The 24,093-nt window shown below is 37.7% G+C and overlaps 2 long non-coding RNA genes across 9 annotated transcripts in view; one reads left to right on the top strand and one right to left on the bottom strand.

Moving 5' to 3' along the window:
- Positions 1-24,093, top strand: part of LOC118146779 (uncharacterized) — a 358,558-nt gene that overhangs the window by 125,750 nt on the left and 208,715 nt on the right. The window lies entirely within an intron of this gene.
- The window catches only part of LOC118146780 (uncharacterized), a 28,247-nt gene continuing 14,089 nt past the window's right edge, over positions 9,936-24,093 (bottom strand). The window contains exons 2-3 of the long non-coding RNA XR_004732752.3: positions 18,392-18,636; positions 9,936-10,349 (exon numbers count right to left, since the gene is read on the bottom strand). This is a non-coding gene — a long non-coding RNA (uncharacterized LOC118146780). The remainder of the gene's footprint in view (positions 10,350-18,391; positions 18,637-24,093) is intronic.

Raw genomic sequence — 24,093 nt, 5'->3', positions numbered from 1 at the left:
AGACATGTACACAAATGCTCATAGCAGCTTTACTTATAATAGCTAAAAACTGGAAATGCAGTGGCTCAGGCCTGTAATCCCAGCAATTTGGGAGGCTGAGGCAGGAGGATTGCTTGAGCTCAGGAGTTTGAGATCAGCCTGGATGAACATAGTGATACTTTTTCTCTGCAAAAAATATGAAAATTGGCCAGGCATGATGGTACACATCTGTGATCCTAGCTACTCGAGAGGCTAAGGTGAGAGGATTGCTTGAGCCTGGGATGTCAAGGCTGCAGTGAGCTGTGGTCATGTCACTCTATCCTGGTTGACGAAGTAAGATTCCATCTCCAAAAAAACCCAAAAAACTGGAAACAACCCAAATGTCCATAAATGGATGAATGATAAAAAAAAATTAGTGGCACATCCATACCATAGAATAACACTTAGCAATAAAAGGAATTAACTATGGAAACACTCAACAACTTGAATGTACTTCAGGAGAATTATGTGAGTGAAAAAAGCCAGTCTCAAAATGTTAAATACAGTATGATTCCATTCATATACCAGTCTTGAAATGACAAAATGATGGAGATAGGAAGCAGATTAGTGGTTTCTAGGGGTTAGGGAGAGGAGAGGGAGGGAAGTGGTTGTGACTACAAAGTGGTGGCAGGAGAGATTCATGTGAACCTTGACGTGATGGTGGTTCCTGAATTTGCACATGTAATAAAATTTTGTGGAACTAAATAATACACATGTACACACAGAGACATATACTCACTTGAATGAGTGCATATAAAACTGGTGCAATCTGAATAAAGTCAGTGGGTAATAGCAGTGTGGATTTCCTGGTTGTGATGTTATGTTATATTTATATAGGATATAACCAGTGGAGGAAACTGGGTAAAGGGGAGAAGAAATTTTTCTGTATCATTTTTTAACAATTGCATCAAAATCTGCAATTATCTCAAAATAAAAAGTGAAAAAAAGAAATACTGGCCTAGGATGCAAAGTCCTCTGCTACAAATAAAATTTAGGTAATCCCATTTTAGCTGGGGCCTAATAATAACAAATTGTGTTTCAGTTGCAGTGTTTGAGAAGGTTAAGGAATTCACAGTCCAACTGGGAGGAAATCTGCAGCTTCTAGAGCCGCATTATTCAATAGACATTTCTGTGATGATGAAAATGGTCTCTGTCTGTGCTGTCCAATACTGTAGCCACCATTATCAACATGTATGGGCCATGAACACTTGACATGTGGTTAATGTGACTTAGAAATGGAAGTTTTAATTTAATTTAAAATCATGAACATTTAAATTTATATAGCACATGTGTCTGGTGCTACCATATTGAATTGTGTCAATTTAAATAAACAGTGGGTTTAGAAAGTAGAAAGGAGCTTTTTGAACATAGATAGCTCAAAGGAGTCGACTGAAACCGTATTTTCTCATTGAAAGGGAAATTTAGAACAGCAGAAAACTTTTAGTTAGAATTTTGGAAGTTACTAAGTCAACTGAATTAAAAAAACAGACTTGGAGACTGGGTGTGGGAGTTCATGCCTGTAATCCCTGTGCTTTGGGAGGCTGAGGCAGGAGGATCACTTGGGCCCAGGAGTTTGCAGCTGCAGTGAACTTCAACTGTGTCTGTGCACTCCAACCTGGATGCCAGAGTGAGACCCTGTCTCTAAAAACAAACAAATGCTCCCACTCCTAAATAGACTTGCAAGGGAGGGGTGAACCTAAGAGATCTGACTTCCCCTGTGACTTAGGGTAATAATGGCTTTGCAATGGGATTGGTTGAGCATAATAGTAAACTCTGAAGGAGAACCAGACCAGAGCACATCAATATATTGTATAATATGGTTGGTACAAAAGTGGTTGTGGTTTTTGTCATTGCTGTTAATGACAAAACTAATAAACAGTACTGGTCCAAGCTGAATAGCATATAACTGAATCCTCCAGTTGATACAGCGTATGTGTCCTGTGGCCCTTTGCTCTTACCCAGTGTCAGGTGTATGGTGCATAGAAAGGCTCTGGCCTGTTGCCCCGGTTGCTAATGGCTCTGACTGTACCCATGAGAGGTGGAGCCTCTCTTTGGGCCTCAATAGAGGATCGGACTTTTGTTTTTTCCCAATTCTGAGGTTTTGTCTGCTTGCTTATTTATTTTAGCATGCACCCCTCAATTCAGCACATCTGAGGATATTCTATTGGCAGAGGGCTTCCGTGGGTAAAGTGCCACAGAATGACTATGACCTTTACATGCAGAGACTCTTCTCTCAGCCTCACCCATCTCAAAACCTTGAAAGCAGAATACTATGCGAATAGTCAAGAAATCAGAAATCTTCTTTTTGGTATCTGATCCATATTGTGATACTATGAATGTAATATTTGGTTAATTAAAAGAATTATAAGAAAACCCAGACTTGATCCAGGGATTGTTTACTCTAAAAGACAAATTTTCCCTAGAGTCCCTTGGAGGGTCTCAGTTTAACTGTGAAGCTTATTAGACAGTTTGCACATGGGGGGGTCGCGTATTTAGTTTCTTTTGGCTAAGAAGCTCTGCTTTGTCCTCTGAATGCCTGCAGCACAGCTCTAAACAAGATATCCCCTCAGGGTCTCTCACATTGACAGAACCAGGAGATAATTTCTTCTGGCTTCTGGAGTGACATTTCTAGGATTGGTATTCAAAGAAGAATGCTTGCAAAAGAGAATGCATGCATAGACCTCTTTTTTGCAGGGAGCTCAGAGCACTTAATTGTCACTTCTCTGTGAGAGGCACAAGTGACACTGAGGCTTCTCTTTCCCCATTGTGTACTAAAGTCCTCAATCCCCTAGATAGATTTGTTCAACACCCCTCTGTTCTCTCTACTAATTAGATCTCCTCTGTTGAATTCGAAGCCTCACATTTGCAAATAGAATGCTGTGCAGATGGAGAAGACAGAACTCTTTGAAGGAATTAAGTACCATAGGTCCCCAAGGAAAGGTTGATGAGATAGCTGTTGGCTGTTACTCAGGAGTTAGCAGACTTCAGTTGGAAAGTTTCATGGCTAAAGATTCTTATTCAGTGGGTGGCTACAAGCATGGTAGCCTGAAAACACAGACCAGGGAATGAATGGATTTCACATGTACTGCTCAATTTGTGTTTACAGCTTCTACAAGTGAGCTTGGACCACCTCAAAAGCAGAGAACTGGGTGGCTGAGGGGCTTGGAATAGCTGGCTTCACATTTGTGTAATATCATGTATATTACACGACATCATTTAGAATTTAGAATTTTATTTAGCTTCTGGCTAGACAACTGTTATAGTTCAAATTCGTATCCACAAACATGTATGCATTTAAGTAAAGGAAATTAACTATGATGATTAGCAAAGGATATGTGGGACTTGACTTCATCTCTAGCTGTGTTTTTTTTATGAGGAGCATGCTACCTAAACCCATGTCCCAATCAGCTGAGACAGTTACTGCTGCTGCTTTGTCATTTCTGCTCATGGACTTTGAAGGTCTCTCTTGGTTTGAAGAGAGAGACAGAGAGAGAGAGACTGAGTGTGAGTGTGTGTGTGTGTGTGTGTGTGTTGTGTTTTGGGGAAAGGTGGAGGAGAATGAGAGGAAGCCACTTTGGGTTTTTCTTTCTGGGTTTGCTGGCTTGTATCTCTTGATTTATTAATTTCTTCAGACCAATTTCCTTCTTGGCCAGTATATTATCTCTTCTCAGCAATGAATTTTTCCATGATATGGGGAATATAGTAGTGGGATGAAGGAATCCAGTTATTTTAATGCTAGACACCTTTTAAAGATTTGACTTGTTTTCATTAAGTCATTTTAGAGGTGATGAAGAAAGTGTAGATTATTGCTTAAAGTACCCTCAACTTGTGTCCTAACAATGAAGTTTATGCTGAAATGGATAGCAGTGATGTGCTGTTAAGAATTGTAGATGGTAATATAAAAAAAAGTAGAAAACATGCATATTTCTACTGGTTATTCTTTTATATATATCCCATCATGAATTCTTTGTTGTGTAACTAGAATAAAGCCAAGTGATTGTAGGGATTTCATATCAAGCTGTTAATTTCATTGCTCTTGACCTTCATTAATTTTCTTTTTAAGAAGTGAATTTTCTCATGTCCATTTTTAATCTTAGAATTGTAGATGAAGTTTTAGGAAAATTTGCTCAGTTGTTTGGGAGATATCCAAATGCAAAAACAGAAAAAGTATTTGTCAGCTATTCAAAAAATTATTCAGATCTTCTGTTGTACTCAGAAACCTTGAAAATAGATCAATTTACATATGACATTTATTATAGTTATTTATAGCTTGATTTACAAAATATGCTCAGCATGCAAACTTGCTGGGTGCATACTGAAAGAAAGAATACTTAAAGGCATTTTTAGCTAAAATGAAGTTTAAGCTGAACTGATGCACATGTTGGTGGAAACGTGCATGTTCTTGAATCGAATGTTTTGTCTATAACAATACATGAATATGCCTTTATTAAAGTAAACGATTACTGGTTGAAGGCTTCAAATGAAGGCTTTCATCTTTAATTCTATTATTCATCTCTTTAAATTCTAGTTTAGATTGAGTAATACCAGGCACCGTAGGAAATGTGAGATATAAGACATGATTTCTTTTAGGTTCTTAGAGTTTAGTTAGGGAGATATAAATAGCATGTGTGAAACACTTCATTGCCGTATATGAGGCAGTGTGTAATCAGGAGGTGCATTGTGAGGTATGGGTCATAATTACCAATGAACTTCAGAAAGGGAAGACAAGAATGTGGACTGGAATAATCAGATGGAAGAGCTAGTATGTAAGTTGTGTTAACTTGAGCAATTTAAAATTCAAGTTTTCTAGATTCATTTGGGCTCTTGAATGAATGAATTAATGAATGTGACTAATCCCTTCTTTTCTTTGGTTGGGTCTCCTAGACCTCTTTTTTATTTTATCCTTTCTGTTTCTAAACTTCTTCCTGATAGTTTCATCTCTTTGAGATTCAGTTGAGCAATTTTCTCAGCTCTAGCTTTTTGTACACCAGATCTCTGTTTTCCTGTGTTGACTTTACTGTTTGATGCATTTGCTGAATTTTATAATTTTGATGTAGCCATATCTTTTTTATTTGATTACCCATATCTATGTGATATAGCCATATCTATTAGCCATATCTGTTTGATGTAGCCATATCTTTTTTATTTGATTAGCCATATCTATGTGATATAGCCATATCTATTAGCCATATCTGTTTGATGTAGCCATATCTATTTTTTATTCTTAGAAATTTTACTTATTTTCAGTGTATATTCCTTCTTAGATTTTTCTTTCTTGATTTTAATTTTTAAACAGTATATTACTCTGAAGTTTTTTTCCATATCTTCTTTTATATCCTTAACCATTTTAAACATAATTATTTTATGGCTTCATTTAAATTGTTTAATTATCTGAATTTACTGAAGATTTAGTTCTGCAGTTTATTGTGCCTTGGGTGGATAGATTCCTGGTGTACATATAAAGTACTACTCATGATTTACAGTTACTGAGCTCCAAGTTCATCTTCCTTGGCACTTATTTGTGGAACTTCTATGTGGCCTATATTAGGGAGACAGCCAATATAGAGTTGTTTCACATTCACATTCCAAGGTATTAACAACCCAGGACAGAATTTTATGTTGGTTTCCTTTTTTTTTTCTTTGTTTTTGAATGGAGTTTCACTCTGTCGCCCAGCCTGAAGTGCAGTGATGTGATCTTGGCTTACTGCAACCTCCGCCTCCCGGGTTTAAACAATTCTCTCACCTCAACCTCCCGAGTAGCGGGGATTACAGGCATGCACCACCATGCCTAGCTAATTTTTGTATTTTTAAAGTAGAAATGAGTTTCACCATGTTGGCCAGCCTTGTCTCAAACTCCTAATTGCAGGTGATCTGCCTGCATTGGCATCTCAAAGTGCTGGGATTACAAGCATGAGCTACTGCACCTGGTCTATGGTGGTTTCTTAGATTGAGAGTTAGTATATTACATGGCTGTCCAGACCCAGATATTGAGTTCCTAGGTGAGATTGTTTTTTCTACCCAAGGCTAGGCCTGAGACAGATAACTTTTTTTTTTTTTTTTAAATGTCTCCCTGGGCTGATGATTGTCTTTGGTTTTCAGCTCTTTTTTGTCTCTGGAATTTGAGAATTTTATTTTCTTACACATTCGTCTATACTTTTAAATAATGGTGGTTATATTTTATCCAGCATTTTTAGATTATATTATAGAAGAACTGATTTCTTATTATTCTCTCCAGGAGTTTTTGAAACCGTCTTTTCCTCTTGCACTTCAAGTCTGCAGTGATCCCTTTACTTTTGTAAATTATCAATGAATCACTCTTTTTAGGGCATCTTTCTGTCTGCCTAATCCAAGTACAGATCTCTTTTATTTAGAGAAAGTTTTCACTTGACTCTCTGCCTTTTCTTATTTCTGACCTAATTCTTTTCTGCCTTTCACAATTGAAGGCATTGAAAGTGTTCTAATAATCCATCGCTAGCTGTAATGTCTAGTGATCAGCTCATTTCTGAATGTTTTATGACTTTCCTCTCTAGCATTCACCCGAAACCATTCTCTCCACTGTCATCAATGACAACATACATGCTATATCCAAAAGGCTTTTCTCTTCCCCCCCCGATCTCATACACTACTTTGCTTCTCTGAGGCTTTTGTGTTGATCATCTCCTATTTTAAATCTTATTTCTCTGAGGCTTATAAGGGTCTTCTAATTTTCCTCCAGTTCTCCTCGGTATGTACATCTACTCTCCTCTTCATCCTTAAATTCTTTTCTTTTTCTCATGTTAGGAGTGTCATTTCTCTTCTTGATCTTATGTTCTTCTTTCTCTGTTGTCTTCACTTCTATGTCATTTTTTTAAAAAAAATGATTCAGAAATCTTGATCTTGCATCTCCTGAGCTAAAATACTTGTTTTTCAATTGTCTATCATATACTTTATCCTGGATGTCCTGTTGGTACCTCAAAATTGTTGGATTTCATCTCCGACTCATGCTTTTCTTTTCCAAAATACCTAATTCTTCTGCTTTACTTAATTTTGTCTGTGTTCTCACTACTCTTCTCATGGGCTTAATTTGGTCTGCGTTACCACTACTTTTCTCATAGGCTTAAAAATATATTTCATTTTTGTTAAGTATTTCTTTCCAATTTATCTCTGATTTGTCCCTCATTTTCCAGTCGTATTGTTTCTCTCTTTGAAACATATGCACATTATTTGTCTGGTTTATCTACCCACAGGTTCACTTTTCTATAACCCATCCTACCCATCATCTTTAGATTAGCTTATGTAAATCACCAGTGACCCTGTCATTACCTGGCTCAAAAGCCTTAAACGATTACCTAATAATGACAGTATTAATGCCAAATCTCTTATCTGATGGAAACAAAAGCCTGGAGAATTCAGTGCCATTGTTCTAGGTCTGACTTCTTTGCTCGATGACTAATTTATTCTGTGAAGAGGGTGAAATCACCAGAAAATAGTTCTTTTTGCTCTAAAATGAAGTGCTAGCAAAGGAAAAATGGCCAAAAGAGATTTTTCCAAAAGAGCACAACCAAATGGCTAATAAAAGAGTAGACTGCTCAACCTCCATGAAATATCACCATATAACACCAGAACAGATCACATGAAAAAGATAGGCAATACCACATCTTGACAAGGATGTGCAGCAATAGGAATTTTTATATACTGAACAGACAACTCTAGTCCTAGGTATATAGCCACCAAAAATGTGTACATATATTCACCAAAGGGCAGGTACAAGAATGTTCACCACAGCACTATTCAAATTAGCCAAAAACGTGAAACTACTTCAATTACCATAGAAGGGGTAAATAAATGGTGGCGTATTCACAAGGGATAGCAGTGTTTAGCAGTGAGAATGGACCAACTACACAATATGGATGAATCTCACCAACATGATGAAAGAGGCCAGGCACACACAAGTACATGCCATATGATGTCATCTCTATAATGCACAAAAATGGGCACAGTGAATCCATGCCATGGTTACCCTTGGTGAGGGGCAGGAGTGGCAACTGAGAGGGAACACAGGAGGGTTCTGTGGTGCCAGAAAGCTCTTTCCCTGGTCTTGGGGCTGGACACACGGATGCAGGCAGTTTGTGAACATTTATTGGGATGTGCACCTGTGATATGTACACTTTTTGTATGGATATTAGGCTTTAATGAGCCATTTAAAAGTGGGGGCTCAGGGTGCTATAGACGAATGGTAGAGTGTAGAAAATTATTCACCCAGTCCTTTTTCCGGATGAGATAACTTTACATCTGTGAAAATGCTCTGACTGGCGTGGCGCAGTGGCTCATGCCTGTAATCCCAGTACTCTGGGAGGCCAAGGTGGGGGGATTGCTTGAGGCCAGGAGTTCGAGAGACCAGCCTGGACACTCATCTCTCTGAAAATACAAAAATCAGCCAGGTATGGTGGTCCCAGCTACTCTGGAGGTGGAGGCAGGAGAATTCCTTGAACCCAGGAGGCAGAAGTCGCAGAAATTGCACCTCTACACTCCAGTCTGGGTGACAGAGTGAGACTCCATCTCAAGAAAAAAAAAGAAAAGAAAAAAAGAAAAATTTCTGACAACTATCTCTCAACATTAAAGTCGATGAATGCTGAAACTGTACAATAACTGTGAGTAAAAAGAGGAAAGTCAACCAACACCAGAGCCGTGGTCCCACATCCTCCCCTCTCACTTGGTGGGGTTTTGAAGCACGCAAAGGCAGATGAAACAAGCTCAGGGGAAGATGCAGAATGGACACCAATGAAGGGGCCGGAGTGTGGGGCAACCAGGATGAAATCCACCTGAAATCTGAAAATACTCAGAGCGTGGCAGCAGAGAAGGGATCCAAAGTATTCAGCCCTCTTGTTTTTTAAGTTTTTAGTAATACCCATTCTGGCTGCGGTAAGATGGTATCTCATTGTGGTTTTAATTTGCATTTTCTTGATGTTGAACATTTTTCCATATGTTTATTGGCCATTTATATATCTTCTTTGGACTAGACATAAAGTTTAAAGGAATAGGCTTCCTTTAAATGGGAAAATCTGATTTTAAAAGATGGTCTTCTGGGAGAAAAGCTTTTGGGAGAGAAAAAGGCAAAAGAGAAGGAATAAAGAAGCACCCTTTGGAACTTGGGTGGCAAAGAGGAAAAGGAAAAAGAGGAATTTTAGTGTCCTACAAGACAAAAGAGACCTAAAAGACTGGCAGCCTTCTAACCTGCGCACCACCACCAAGACAGACAAACAGATGAAACCCCAGTAAAGTACCTGGACTTTTCTAGACAGAAAAGAAATTAAACAAGAAATCTTCTGAAATACTGCAGTATCATAAAAATGAATAAAAGGGAAGTTTTTAGAGAAATAGTTTGGAAAATTAGGGAATGCATTTGCATGCAAATCAACTGAGAAAAAGTCCCTTCCTGAAAAACAACCATGAAGCAGAAGAAAATTGTAGGTCTGTGTTCCAAAATGAATTAAATATACAGTCATGCTTTGCTTCACGATGGGGATAAGTTCTGAGAAATGCGTCATTGGGCGATTTTGTCATTGTGTTGTGTGACCATCATAGACTTTATTTACGCAAATCCAGATGGTACACCTACTACCCACTTGGGCTGTGTGGTCTAGCCTATTGCTCCTAGGCTACAAACCTGGACACCAAATTACTGTACTCAATACAGTAGGCGATTGGAACATAATGGGAAGCATTTCTGTATCTAAACATAACTAAATATAGAAAAGGTACAGTAAAAATACAGAATCAAAGTGGTTTACCTGTATAGGTCACTTCCTATGAATGGAGTTTGCAGGATAGAATGTTGCTCTGGGTGAGTCAGTGGGTGAATGGTGAGTGAAAGTGAAGGCCTAGGATATTATTGCAAACTACTGTGGACTTTATAAACACTGCACCTTTAGGCTACACTAACTTTGTAAAATGATGTTTCTTTCTTCAATCATAAAGCAACCTTACCTTACTATAACATTTTTACTTTATAAACTTAATTTTTTAAAGCTTTTTGAATCTTTTGTAGTAACATTTAACTTAAAACATAAACATATTGTATAGTTGTACAAAATGTTTTCTTTATACCCTTATTCTATAAGCTTTTTTTCTACTTTTAGTTTTAAAACTTTTTTCTTAAAAATGAAGACACACACACATGAGCCTAGGGCTACGTAGGGTCAGGATCACCAGTACTACTCTCTTCTACATCTTGTCCCACTAGAAGCTCTTCAGGGTCAGAAACATGCATGGAACTGTCTTCTTCTGTGATAACAATGCTTTCTTATGGAATACCTCCTGAAGGATCTGCCTGAGGCCGTTTTACAGTTAACCTAAAAAAGAAAAGTAGAAGTACACTTTAACATGATGAAATTATAGTAGAGTAAATACATAAACTGGTAACATGGTCATTTAGTGTCATGACCTTGTGTTATATATTGGACATAATTGTATGGTCAAGACTTTTACATGACTGGCAACACAGTAGGTTTGTTGGCACCCACATTGCCACAAACATGAATGCGTTGTGCTATGACATTGCAATGGCTACGACATCACAAGGCGATAGGAATTTTTCAGCTCCATTAGAATCTTATGGATCCACTGTCTTTCTATGTGACTGAGATGCCATTATGTGGTGCATGACTGTATTGAAACAAACATTTGAGGATATAAAATTAAAAAATTAAGAGCAGAAATGGAACAAAAAACAGGGAGGAAAAGAAAGAGTTCATTAAACTCAGTAAAGAAATGGTAGAAAAAGACAAAGTTGTCTCAGAAATGAAGAATAAATTACAAGATGTACAAGGAAGAAGGGACCAAGTAAACATTTAATAAGGGACAGGAAAACAGGAAGACACCAAAGAAATGAAAATGAGTAAAGAAAAAAGTAAAAAGTCTCAGAAAGTAGTAAAAATGGAAGACAGGCTAAGAAAGAATATTATATGTGTTATCTGAGTCCCCAGAGAAGAAAAATAAAACAATGGTACAGAATTAACATTTAAAACTGTAATCTAAGAAAACTTTCCAAAAGTAGAAAAAGATGTAAACCCACACATGGAAAGAAGTTATCTGGGAAAATGAACCCAGAACAATGAATTCTCAGACTTATCCTGGTACAACTATTAGTTCTCAAAAAATAAAGTTCTCAAGGCCTCTCTCCAGGTAAAAAGATGAAATCACTTACAAAGACAAATAAATTAGACTAGGATCAGATTTTCCAAACCAGTATACAAAGCAAAGTGACAATGGATATTTTCCTATTCCTGTAAATCTCCCAGAGTTTTGCTCTGGGAGGCAGTTAAGTCACTTATAAACATGCAGATCTTTCAGAGCTTGCTTTTTAGATTGTTAGGTGGGTCTGAGCAGTGCTAGTGAAGGGGTAATTATCATCTACCACTGAGGCAAGACCTTCTTCCATCCTCAATGTCATGCCCAGTGAGTTTTGAGTTTCTCCAATCTGGGTGATGGGAACAGGCACTCTTCTTGGTCCTGTGTGAGAGCTGCTTCCTCTAACCCCTTTGCATGATTTTTTCCCTTGTCTTGAGTAGTTTATCCATATGCACCCATTGATCAGTACTTGGCTAAATGCTCAAGGGGGACCCTTTGCAGATTTCTGGGGTTCTCTATCAAGGTTGAGATAATGGCAGGAGGAGGCTTGAGATAAAATTGGAAAAATGACAGATGTAATCAACTGGTTTGTATCTTGGATTTGTAGAGCTATTCATTCAGGTTGTATAGTACTGGATGTAAAACACCCCAAAGCTGGGATGAAATAAGGAATAAAGGACATGACTTTGAGCATTTAATGACCCTAGATGTCTAGACATACTTTTCCTTAAATTCTGAGTGTTCAGATTCCCGGAGCATTTAGATCGATTTGGATTGCCTCCCTCATTGGAATGAGGTCTCTTTATCATCAGAGCTCCTATTCTGTTTATTCAGACTGTTTTTCTATGAAGGAGACCTGGCAATGTGTATTTTTGTTATGGCTAATGTCATTGCTTCCCTAGACAGTGGCCAGAGAGATAAATTAGCTGAGTTCACTGCGCTGGAGCGGGTCACATTTCCACGCAATCCTGCTTTTCTGCCCATTCCTTCTTTCATTCACTAACAAAGAGCGATTGAGCCCCTACTATGTGCTAGGAATTATTAATATATCAGGAATATGAAGAAGAATAAGACACGAACTGTGCCCTCAAGATGCTGGCAGCATCCCAGGCAGGGCCTGCTCACCTTATAAGAAAATGAGCACCCCCAGGTAGCAGAGGCGAAATAATGGAAGTTTTTATGGAAAAGAATGTTAGTTTGGGACGCCATTGTGTATTAAACTTTAGGGATGAAACGTCCTACTGTTCTCCACACCAAACGTTTCCTCACTCTATTGCAGTGACCTTTCTAGGACTCCTCTTTGAAAATGTTACTCCTCTTAGCAGTATTTGAAGCAATGAATTAAGTTTTCAGAGGTGATCAAACCAGGCCTTGAAGTGAGACAAGCAGGAAGGAGGCTGAGGGCTCATCCTGAAGTAGAAGCACAATCTGGGAAAGGCAAACCCAGAACAGATGGTGTTTGGGGGGCCTGGGACTGTTATGGACCCCAAGAGGGTGCTGGAAGGAGCATTAGGTGTGTGTGTGGGGGAGAAGGAGGAATGGGGAAATTGTTAATAAATCTGCCCATTTCTCATCAGCTATGGCTAAATATTTTGGATTTTGATTTTGATTTATTTTACTCCGGGTTCACCCAGAAGGCAGGAATGGGGTGCTTCAGTCCTCTACAAAACTATCATAGCATCCTGCATAGGGAGTCAGGAAAGGACAGCTTAGGTTCTGCTTTTGGTTAATTAAGCACAGTGATGCATTGAGTAAGATCTGCTTTGAAACTTAAAAGATGTGTTCAAAACCCTGAGTTTTTGCTTACAAACTTCATAGCTTCAGACACATTATTTAACTTCTTTGAACCTTAATTTCTTCATCCATAAAATGAGAAGTAATAGTAAGGATTATCAGTAAGAATTAAATGAGAATGTCTCTATAAAGTGCCTTGTATGGTGCCTGTTTCATAATAGACACTAAACAAATATTTGCTACATTCCTCTGTATACATCCAAAGAAAATCGAGCACAAAACTAGTCTTGAATCCTCCATATTGCCATCTAGCAGTTATCCCTTAAGAATTTGTATGAATGGACCAGGCATGGTGGCTCAGGCCTGTAATCTCAGCACTTTGGGAGGCCGAGGCGAGTGGATCACCTGAAGTCAGGAGTTTAAGACCAGCCTGGCCAACATGGCAAAATCCTGTCTCTATTAAAAAATAAAAAAATTAGCCCATTGTGGTGATAGGCACCTGTAATCCCAGGTACATGGGAGGCTGAAGCAGGGAGACTTGCTTGAACCTGGGAGGCGGAAGTTGTTATGAGTTGAGATCACGCCACTGTACTCCAGCCTAGGTGACACAGCAAGACTCCATCTCAGGGGTGGAGGGAATAAAAACATTTATATGGATGAAATCAACTGCTCACTCATCTAGGATTGCTGCTCAGTCAAGTGGCTATTAGCGCAAATGAGTTACCTGCTATTGTTTCCACTGGAAAGGACATCTTTATTTTGGTGCCTTGTGATTTTCCAGATTAAATCAATCTGGATTATTTTCATTAGGTGTTCCTTTATCACCATTATGGACATAAGATTCAGGGAGGTAGATTTGGAGAGAATGTAACATAGCAGAGATTTTGAAATTATTACCGTTTTCCGAAAGTATAATGTCTTGAAGTAAGTTCAGAGTCCTGGTTGTGTTCAAGGAGAGGTTGGATTACTACTTACCCAAAATGGAACGGAGAGTTCGTCCAAATTACTTTCCAAGTATGATGTTTGCTAGACAGATAATTTAAGATTTATTACATCCAATGGAGGGGGGATGTCTAACTATTTATTGGAAAGGTCTTTCTGTTAAGCAGAAAAAAAATACAAATAGCCAATTTTTAGGCAATTGTAGTATTTTTTGAATGTTGATGAAAAATCTAGATTTTTATCTTTGGAATGCATAAACATTGGTGAGAAAAAAAATTTCTTCAAGTATTATGAAAATTTTCTGATGTTTCAACAACTCAGCCATGGCTACACAGTTTGGATTTTTGCTTCTGATTAATTTCATTCCCAAGTTCACCCAGGAGGCAGGAATAAGATCCTTCAGTCCTCTGCAAAATTTCCATAGTGTCCGACATAAGGAATCAGGAAGGGATAGTAGGAAGATAGATTTGGAAACAGCAATTTTGATTTTGTTTCTTATATTTTATTGATTTCCTCTCACCTTTATTTTCTTCCTTCTGCTTGCTTTGGGTGTAATTTGTCCTTTTTCTAGTTCCTTAAGTTAGACAGTTAAATCATTGATTCCAATATTAATTGGAAGATAAGAACATTCTTATCTTCCAATATTAGCATTTAATGCCATGAGTTTTCCTTTAATCACTGCTTGACCTGCATCCCATTAATTTTGATTGTATTTTCATTTTAAATCTAATACCAAATATTTTTAAATCAACCTTGTGATTTTCTTATTTTAAAGTGTGTTAATTTTCAAATATTTGGGGCATTTCCAGATATCTTTCTGTTATTGATTTCTAGTTTAATTTCATTGTAGTTATAAAACATACTTTGCGTTTTTAAAATTCCTTTTAAATTTTTTCAGATTTTTTTTTTTAAATATAGCTGAGAACATGGTTGCTCTTGGTGAATATCTTATGTCCACTTGAAAAGAATGTTTATCCTGCCGTCATTAAGTGGAATGTTGTATAGTGTCAAGAAGGTCAAGCTGGTTTATACTATTACTTAGATTTTCTATATCCATACTAATTATCTGTGTATTTGTTTTATTAATTACTGATAGAGGAATGTTGAATTCTCTAACGTCAATGTCAGCTTGTGGATTTGCCTATTTCTTACTTGAGTCTATTAGTCTTTGCTTTGTGTATTTTGGAAACTTGTCTTAGGTACATTTAGGGTTGTTAGGATTGTTAAGTCTTCCTGGCATACCATATCCCCTCATCATTATGTAATATTCTTCATAGTTTTCAGCATTCAGTGTTTGGAAGCCACTTTTGTCTGATCTAGATTTCTTTTGATTAGTGTTATTTTGTTATATTTTTCCCCATTTTTTCACTTACCTTTGTCTTTATATATAAAAAGTGGGTTTCTTGTAAACTGCATGGATCTGGGTCTTACTACTTTTGCTACTTTTCTAATTTGACAATCTCTGCCTTCTAATGGGGACAGATAGACTTCATTTTTATTTAATAAAATTATTGATATCATTGGATTTCCAGTTACCATCTTGCTACTTATTTTCTAAATGCCACATTTTTGTTTCCTTATTCTCTTTCTGCCTTATTTTGCATTATTTGAGTATTTTTTTTGTGATTCCACTATTGGATTATTAGTTGTACCACTTTTAAATTGTTTAGTATTTGATGCAGGATTAGCAAAATGTATCATCATATATTACAGTCTATGGTTAATTAATTATATTGCTTTCTTAATAGTACAACAGTGTATTTTATTTTCTTTGTCTCTTGTGTTTTTTTGTCATATATTTTACTTCTATATATGCCATAAATTTCATAATTTTATTGCTATTATTTTGCTTAAGAAAGTTAATTTCCTTTAAAGAGAGACTAAAAATAAGAAAAAATACTTTTATATATATTCTGATATTACCAATTTTATTGCCCCTGTGGGTCCAAATTTCTATCTTTTATCATTCTATAGAGGTTTCTTTAACTCCCCTTTTAATGCAGGTTTACCGGCAATGAATTTTCTAAACTTTTGTCTTATAGAAAATATTTTTATTTTGCATTCATTTATAAAAGATATTTTTGCTGGACATAGAAATCTAGGTTGACATTTTTTTCTTTCAGCACTTTAAAGATCCCACTCTCTTGTCTTGTCTTGTATAGTTTCTGATGCAAAGTCTGTCATTCTTATCTTTGTATCTCTGTATGTAATGTTTCTTGTTTCTCTGGTTGCCTTCAAGATTTTCTCTTTCTCTTTGAGTTCAGCAGTTTGAGTATGATGGGTCTTTGTGTCTGTGTGTATTTATTTAGCTTGTGCTTCTCTGAGCTATTTAGAGCTGGTGTGTTGTCTCTTATTAATTATGGAAAATTATGTCATTACCTCTTCAAATATTTTTTTTGTATGTTCTTTCTCTCTTTTCCATCTGGAATTTTAATTACACATATGTTAAACTGTTTGATATTCTACCACAGTTCTTTCATGTTCTGTTTTCTTCTGTTTCAATTTGGAAAATATTTTTTCACTTATCTTCAGTTTTACTTGTTTTTTCTTAAGCTATGTCTTATTGCAAGAATTTTGTATGTCAGATATCATGTTTACTGGAAGTAATATAGCAACAACAAATCCTAAACTCATTGCATTATGCTTTTTGTTTCTAGCTTTTCATGTGACTTCTTTTTTAATTTTAATTAAAAAAAATTTTTTTTTTGAGGTGGAGTTTCCCTTTGTTGCCCAGGCTGGAATTCAGTGATGCGATCTTAGCTCACTGTGACCTCTGCCTCCTGGGTTCAAGTGATTCTCCTGCTTCTGCCTCCTGAGTTGTTAGGATTACAAGAGTGTACCTCCAAACATGGCTAATTTTTGAATTTTTAGTAGAGATGGGGTTTCACTATGTTGGCCAGGCTGGTCTCGAACTTCTGAACTCGAGTGATCTATCTGCCTGCTTCGGCCTCCCAAGTGCTGGGATTACAAGCACGAGCCACCACACCTGACCATCCATGTGACTTTTTGATAGTTTTTATTGATTTGCTAAAATTTCAATCTCTTCATGCAAGTTACCCACCTATTCAACTAGATTATTTAAAATATTCTCTAGTTGTTTAAAAATCTGTCTGATAATGCTAATGCCCATATCATCTCTGGATCTTATTAATCTATTGATTGCTCTGTGTCTTCATAATGGTTTGCTTTAACTTGTTATTCTGTCTGTCTTGTTATTTTTGATTGACTGACACATATTTTATGTAAAAGAATAGTGGTATCTGAGGTAAGTCATATTTATGCTTGAAATGGGCATGACTTTTCTTATTTCATCTACTAGTGAATGGGTTTAAGTTACTCTTGTCAGTACATACTGAGTTTAGGTTTGGTAATCACTGTAGTTACTTACCTTCAGTAGGCTGTGAGCTTCAAATTCCTTCAGTGGTGGACTGCTGCTAACTTGCACTTGATATGGGGCCTGAGATGTTGAGAGTTTTTAATCTGTATTTATGTTTCACCATTAGTTTTTAGTAGCCCCTGCATGTTTCCATCACACATAGGATCTTTATTCATATTCTCGCCATTATACCCTCAGGTGTATTGTGCTTTTTACTTCTAGATTTCCATGTGATTTCTTTTTTATTCCTTCTTAAGAGTACCTGGTAAAGCTTAAGAAAAATAACTCAGCAAACTGACACAAGAACAGAAAACCAAACACCACATGTTTTCACTCATAGACAGGTGATGAACAATGAGAACACTTGAGCACAGGGAAGGGAACAACACTTGCAGGGCTAGGTCGGGGGGGGGGTGGGAGGGGAGGGGAGGGGAGGGACAATGGGGTGGGGGGGATCGGGGAGGATGGGGAGGGATGACACCGGGAAAAATGCCTGACATTAGGCGATGGTGGGGAGGGGGAATGGAGACTGCAAACCACCATGGCATGTAAGTATCTATGCAACAATCCTGCAGGATGCAGGACGTGCACATGTACCCCACAGCCCAAATACAATAAAGAAAGAAAGGAAGAAAAATAACTGACGAATGAGTGCAGATTCTGCTTGTCTATAGGGGTCTAGGGAGTGCATATTGTGTCATTAGCCCAAACTTGACCTTGAAGAATTTGTTTAGTATCACATGACACTGGTTAGAAAAAAAAAATTTCAGCTGTTTTCTTTTTACCTACTTTTATGGCACCTGCCTTTTCCTTTCATGCTCTGCCAAAAGGGAAATAGTTTATGTGCTCCATCTCCAGGTGTAGACTGTTGTATGTTATTTGGTGTGAGGCTTGTGAGGCAGTGGGGAAGATCTTTGTTCTTCTGGTACAGCACTTGTCTTAGGTAGGTGCTGTGTCCTTGAGTCTTAGTGGTGGCACTTTCTCAGTGTTTTTATCCCTCCCCTGCATTTCAGCCATATTAGGTTGGTACTAAAGTATTTGTGATTTTTGCCATAACTTTTAATGGCAAAATCCACAATTACTTTTGCACCAATCTATTGTCTGTGGGACCTCTCGTGTAGTCAAATTTTTCTGCTTTGCCTTCAGTGGCTTTGTATGAGTGTAGGATTCTGGGCGAGAGAGAGTTTCTCCCTCTTTCAGAAGCTTTCTTACCCCTGTAGCCGAGAACTTTTGCTGTCTTTCCTTTTGAGAAGCAGGGATCTTTGCCAGTGCTCTGAAAGCAGGAGGTTTCCTTGCCTTCTCCACAGCAGCTTTAGACTTTTGCTTCATATAAAAGAAGTGGGTGAGACCTTGTGCGTGTTCCACCGCAGCTGCAGATGTTCATGACCAGAATGTTGGTACCATTGAAGAGACTCACTCAAGTTTCCTATCCTGCCAGAATCCCTTCTCAAGAGTACCTGGTAAAGGTTTAAGAGAAATAACTGTTGAGTGGGTGCAGATTCTGCTTGTCTATAGGGGTCTAGGGATTGCATATTGTGTCATTAGCCCACACCTGACCTTCAAGAATTTGTTAACATTTTAGCTGTTTTCTTTTTAATTACTTTTATGGCACCTGCCTTTTCCTTTTGTACTCTGCCAAAAGGGAAACAGTTTGTGTGCTCCATCTCTCCACAGAGGGGTCTATGACTCACTGGAACTGACTTCACTTGGTTGCTTTGTGTTCTCAACTCTCTGATGGACTCATGAATAGGTTCTTGGGCTTTTTCTCGTTGTTGGGGTGGGATCAGTATTCTCTTGGGCTTTCTATATCCTAAGTGGAATTGGAACTTGAGGAAAATTTAGTAAAGGATTATTTGTAGGAATGCAGGTCAGATCTATGAAAAATCACAGGATAATGCAGTTCCCTGGGGCAAGGAGTAGCAGGGCTTTGTTATCATCGTGTTATGGGTTAAATTGTGTCCCTCAAAAAAAGATGTTGAAGCTGTAACCTCCTGTTTCTCTGAATGTGATCTTATTTGGAATGGGAATCTTTGCAGATATAATTAAATGAAGATGGGTCATTAGCTGTTTAAGTTTTTAAAAAATGTGGGCCATAATCTTATATGCCTAACATTCTTATAATAAGAGGAGAAGAGACACAGAGAGAGACACAGGGAAATCATCACACGAAGCTGAAGGAGAGATTGGAGTGATGCATCTATAAGCCAAGAAATGGCAAGGATTGCCAGCAACTTTCAGAAGCAAGGCAGGTGCAAGGAAAGATCCTCACTTATACCCTTCAGAGAGCACATGGTTCTACTAAAACCTTGATTTCAAAATTCTGGCCTCAGAACTTTGGGGCAAATGTCTGTTGTTTTAAGCATGGAAATTTGTTATGGCAGCCTTAGGAAACCAACACACACCCTTAGGCATGAAGGGGTGAAGAGACGGGAGGGAAAGAGCTGTGTGGAGCTCTCATCTCAGGATGACACTAACATGGGCATGGAGGGGACTCCAGGGAATAAGCAACCCAACCTCTCTATCCTCTATCCTTTCCTCCTCTTGCTGGGGATCTTCTTTGATTAAACTCAACTGGAAACCAGAGGACAAGCATGTCAGTTGAGGTAGTCTATATAAGTCAGCCTCCTGGGGAAGACAGCAGAGTGGGGAAGATTGAATAGAAAATGTGAGAAACAAAAGGGAGGTAGTGAGTCCAACAGGGCTTTGTGTAACTGACAATGTAACTCGCTAAATTTGTTTCTGGGAGGGGGTATGGTATCACTAGAAAGACCACCAAGTTAGCAGATCTGTGGAGTGCTCTGGCTTTGCACGGACTCATTGTGACTTGAGCATTTCGTTTCACCTTTCTGATACTCTATTTCTTCACCCGTAAGAAGGGATTAAGCTAGATGACCTCTGCGGTCTCTTCTCGGCCTTTTGTTGTGCATACAGGAATGAGTAATCTTACATCAGACAAAATGAGGTCTAAAATAAATGTTCTGAGTTCATAACTTGGAATGTTTATGATTTTTCAACCAGGTTCAGTTGAAGAAAACTGATTATTGTTGATAATTATACCTTTACCAGCTGTTAAGATTTTAAAAAATGTGTTTTCATGTCTATCATCTCTTTTTAATGTAGTAGCTCTGTGAAAAACTTTGCTACTTAGGGGTTAAAATTCTTTTTGTCGGTGTGTTTATAGTCGGAATGGCTCATCTTAGAGAAAAGTTGAATTGCTTGTTAATGACACTTGTTTTTGTCCAGGGACTTACCACTTACTTTTTGTAGTTCTTTCCTTTCAGTTACTCTTTCAGCATAGAGTTGAAGAGAGAGAGAAAAAAAGTTTTTGGGTCTTATGTATTCTCTAGTCACTAAGGAGCCAAAAGGTTTTTTTTTAACTGATGCTCTTTCAGCCTTTGAAATCAAAGGTCCTCTCCCACATAGGCTACAGAATTCTTGGTGTGGGGATGCCTGTGAGGACTCTGACATTGCTGGTCCAGATGTTAGAGAGCTTTGAGCAAAGGCAAAGACTAATGACCCAGTAATGTTATATATCACAGACAAACCAGATGGAATCAGTTTCAGACTTCCTGGTGTCTCCAAAGGGAGGTATTTCTTTTGTGTGAGTCTCAACTCAATTGATACCTCATTCAGAATGGCTCCTCTTATCACACAAATCATGGTTATCATTTTCCTTCTGCTCTCCAAATATTCTCAGATAATAGTTCATCATAGATGACCTTCTGATGTCAACTTATTTCTCAAGGCAGGGATCAGGAAGACCTCCAGAATGGTGACATGGAGAAAGATACACTTATTTAGGGACAAACAAAACAACCAAATTGTAACAGGACTATTATATGGAGCTGTACACTGGATGACTGAGTAGTAAGAGATTCCCTTTGAGGAAGCAACAGGGCAAGAGATGTTAGCACCGGGTGGGAAAAAAGAATGAGAATAAGTATGGAAATAAAAGAGAGCAAGCTAAGGTGGTATTATTTTATATAAATTCACTTTCCTTAATCTAGCCTACCTCTTATGAATTTGGCAGTGGTTCATCTGATGTGGAGTAGTGGATTGCAAACTAGGTAAGTGGGAGTCAGTGACCACAGAAAGAGGCACTGAGGCAGAGGAAAGCCCAGGATTCAGAGAGACCAGTTGTCAGCAGTAGGTGAGAGTCTGACCATTGGAGAGGGTTTTGTGTTTACTTCTAAGAAGTGGTGTTTTAGAATGTCTGTGGCAGAAAAGAAGTCTCAAGTAATCTTAGATCCATAAACCAAGGAGTCTGTGGATAGAATTCAATTTTAAGGTATTTGTTTCTTTTGTGATCTTATGTGTTTTAAAAAAAATATTTTGCCAGATAGGTCTATGGCACAAAAAGGTTAAGAATTTCTGAATTGGTGCAATTGCAAAGATATGGAACCAACCTAAGTGCCCGTTGACCAACTAGTGGAAAAAGAAAATGTGGCATATATGCACCATGGAATACTACTCAGCCATAAAAATGAACAAAATAATGTATCTTGCAGCAACCTGGATGGAGCTGGAGGCCATTATTCTAAATGAGGTAACTCAGGAATAGGAAAACCAAATACCGTATGTTCTCTTATAAGAGGGAGCTAAGCTATGAGGATGCAAAGGCATAAGAATAATATAATGGACTTTGGGGACTTGGGGGAGGGAGGTTTGGAGTGGGTGAGGGACAGAAGACTACATATTGGGTATAGTATACACTACTTGCTGACAGGTGCACTACAATTTGAGAAATCACCACTAAAGAACTTACCCATGTAACCCCAAACCACCTGTACCCCAAAAACGATTGAAAAAAATAGAGGATACTTAATGGTTCAATGAGTGAGACAGATTTATGTATTTGTCAGCTTTGTTTTGTAGTAAATAAACTCAAAACTTAAAAAAATTCTGAATTAGGAAAACAACTCAATAAAGAGGCACCTAGATGACTGATGTTGGTGCATTTACTAGGTCCCACACCAGCAGATAAACTGAGGTCTGAATCAGCAAGCTTCACACACTGAACGGTCATCATATACGCAGAACAAACATCCAGCCAAGGTTGAGGTGATCAATGAAATGTCAGTGTATTGCACAGCCCTTACACATTCAGTACATGATATATGGATAACACAATTTTTTTTTGACATTTGAACTTAGTGTGGTTTCCTGGTAAGAGTAACTCTTCCACCTGGTAAAGCTTGTTATCTACTTCCTTTCTTATACCAAAATAAATTCCAGAAGGATCAAACGCTTAAATGTGAAAATATGGATCTATAAAAACACTAGAATAAGACTTTCATGAATTTAAAAAATGATCTTGGAATGGGTATGAGTCTTTTAAGTATGACATAAAACTAAGAACCATAAGGAAGAGGATAAACAGATTTGCCCATACAAAAATAAAAAAAAATTTCTTGAAGAAAGTACCATTGGAAAGTCAAAAGACAGCCTGGAAAAAAATAATGGCAACACTTATAACAAAAGGACCCATTTTCTATAGTACCAAAATTGCTTCTAAAATCAGAAAAGAAAAAGATCAAAATTCAGAGAAAAATGTGTATAAGACATAAAGAGGGAGTTTGCATAAAAAAGAATGAATCTGTCTTATAAACAGACTCATGCTCACTGATAATGAAAGAAATACAAAATAAATGGACAGATTATCATATTACCCCCACTGGATTGGCAAAGATTTAAAAGTTGGTAACTCCCTCAGTTGACTTAGGTCCATTCAAACAAATACTCTTGCACACTGTTGTTCCTGGGAGAACAAATGGTACAAGTGTTTGAAGATCAATTTGACAATATCTATAAACATTTTAAATGTTCCTTTGACTCACCATTTCTACTTTTATGAATTTATTTTGTAGATAAATTCACATAAATTTGCAAAGTTCTGTGTACAGGCTGTTTCTTGCTGCTTTCTAATAATAACAAAAGCGAAAATATAGACACTAAGAAGTAGCCTACATGTTCGTCCAAGGTGGCAGTGCACCCTCATGATGGTACATGAATACAATGGTTTATAGCTATTAAAATGGGCCACACGTATTTTATTTATATGGAAAGCTCTCTAACATACATTAAATAAAAAAGTAAGTTGCAGAATAATGTGTAAGAAATGATCTCATTTGCGTTAAAAACATTCAGAATATTCACAAAACATGGAATGTTAGCGGTGATTACCCTGGTAGTGCAGAATGGGATGGGGAGTGGAGAGGGAGCGGGGAAGATTGGGGATTTGTAGACTCTTCCTACCTACTCCCACTCTATAGCATTCTGTATTATTTAAAAATTTTTTAAAGCAAATTTATAATTTTAGTAAAATATCCATAATTTTTTTTTTAAGAAAAAGGATTACTTACTGCTATGGTTTGAATGTTTGTGCCCTCTGAACCTCATGTTGAGATTTAATTAGTGTGGAGCCTTCAGGATGTGATCAGATCATGAGGGCTCTGCCCTCATGAATGGATTGGTGCCATTATTGCAGGAGTGGGTTAGTTATTGAGAGGCTGGATTTGCTATAAAACCAAGTTTAGCCTAATTTCTTATCTCTGTCTCACATGCTCACTTCTGCCTTCTGCCCTCCAGCATGGGCTGACCCTTGCCTGATGCCAGGGCCATGCTGTTGTACTTCTCAGCCTCCAGAACTGTGAGAAATAGGTTCCTTTTCTTTATAAGTTATTCAGTCTGTGGTATTTTGTTATAGCAGCAGAAAACAGACTGAGACACTTACCAAGAAAAAAAGAATGGCTGCTTAGGTATTAGATATTCCCATTTATGTGATGTTGAGAGATTGGGAAGGGACATATTAAGGTAAGGTTGGTGGCTTGGGAATGCCCCTAGACCCACCTCGGTGGTGAATGTTCACCCTCTTGCATTTTTCTAAAGGTAATATTTCTGTGGGCCATGCAAGC

Source organism: Callithrix jacchus, chromosome 13, assembly GCF_049354715.1.
Source record: "Callithrix jacchus isolate 240 chromosome 13, calJac240_pri, whole genome shotgun sequence".
Taxonomy (NCBI): Eukaryota; Metazoa; Chordata; class Mammalia; order Primates; family Cebidae; genus Callithrix; species Callithrix jacchus.
This window is presented reverse-complemented; position numbering and strand designations above follow the sequence as displayed.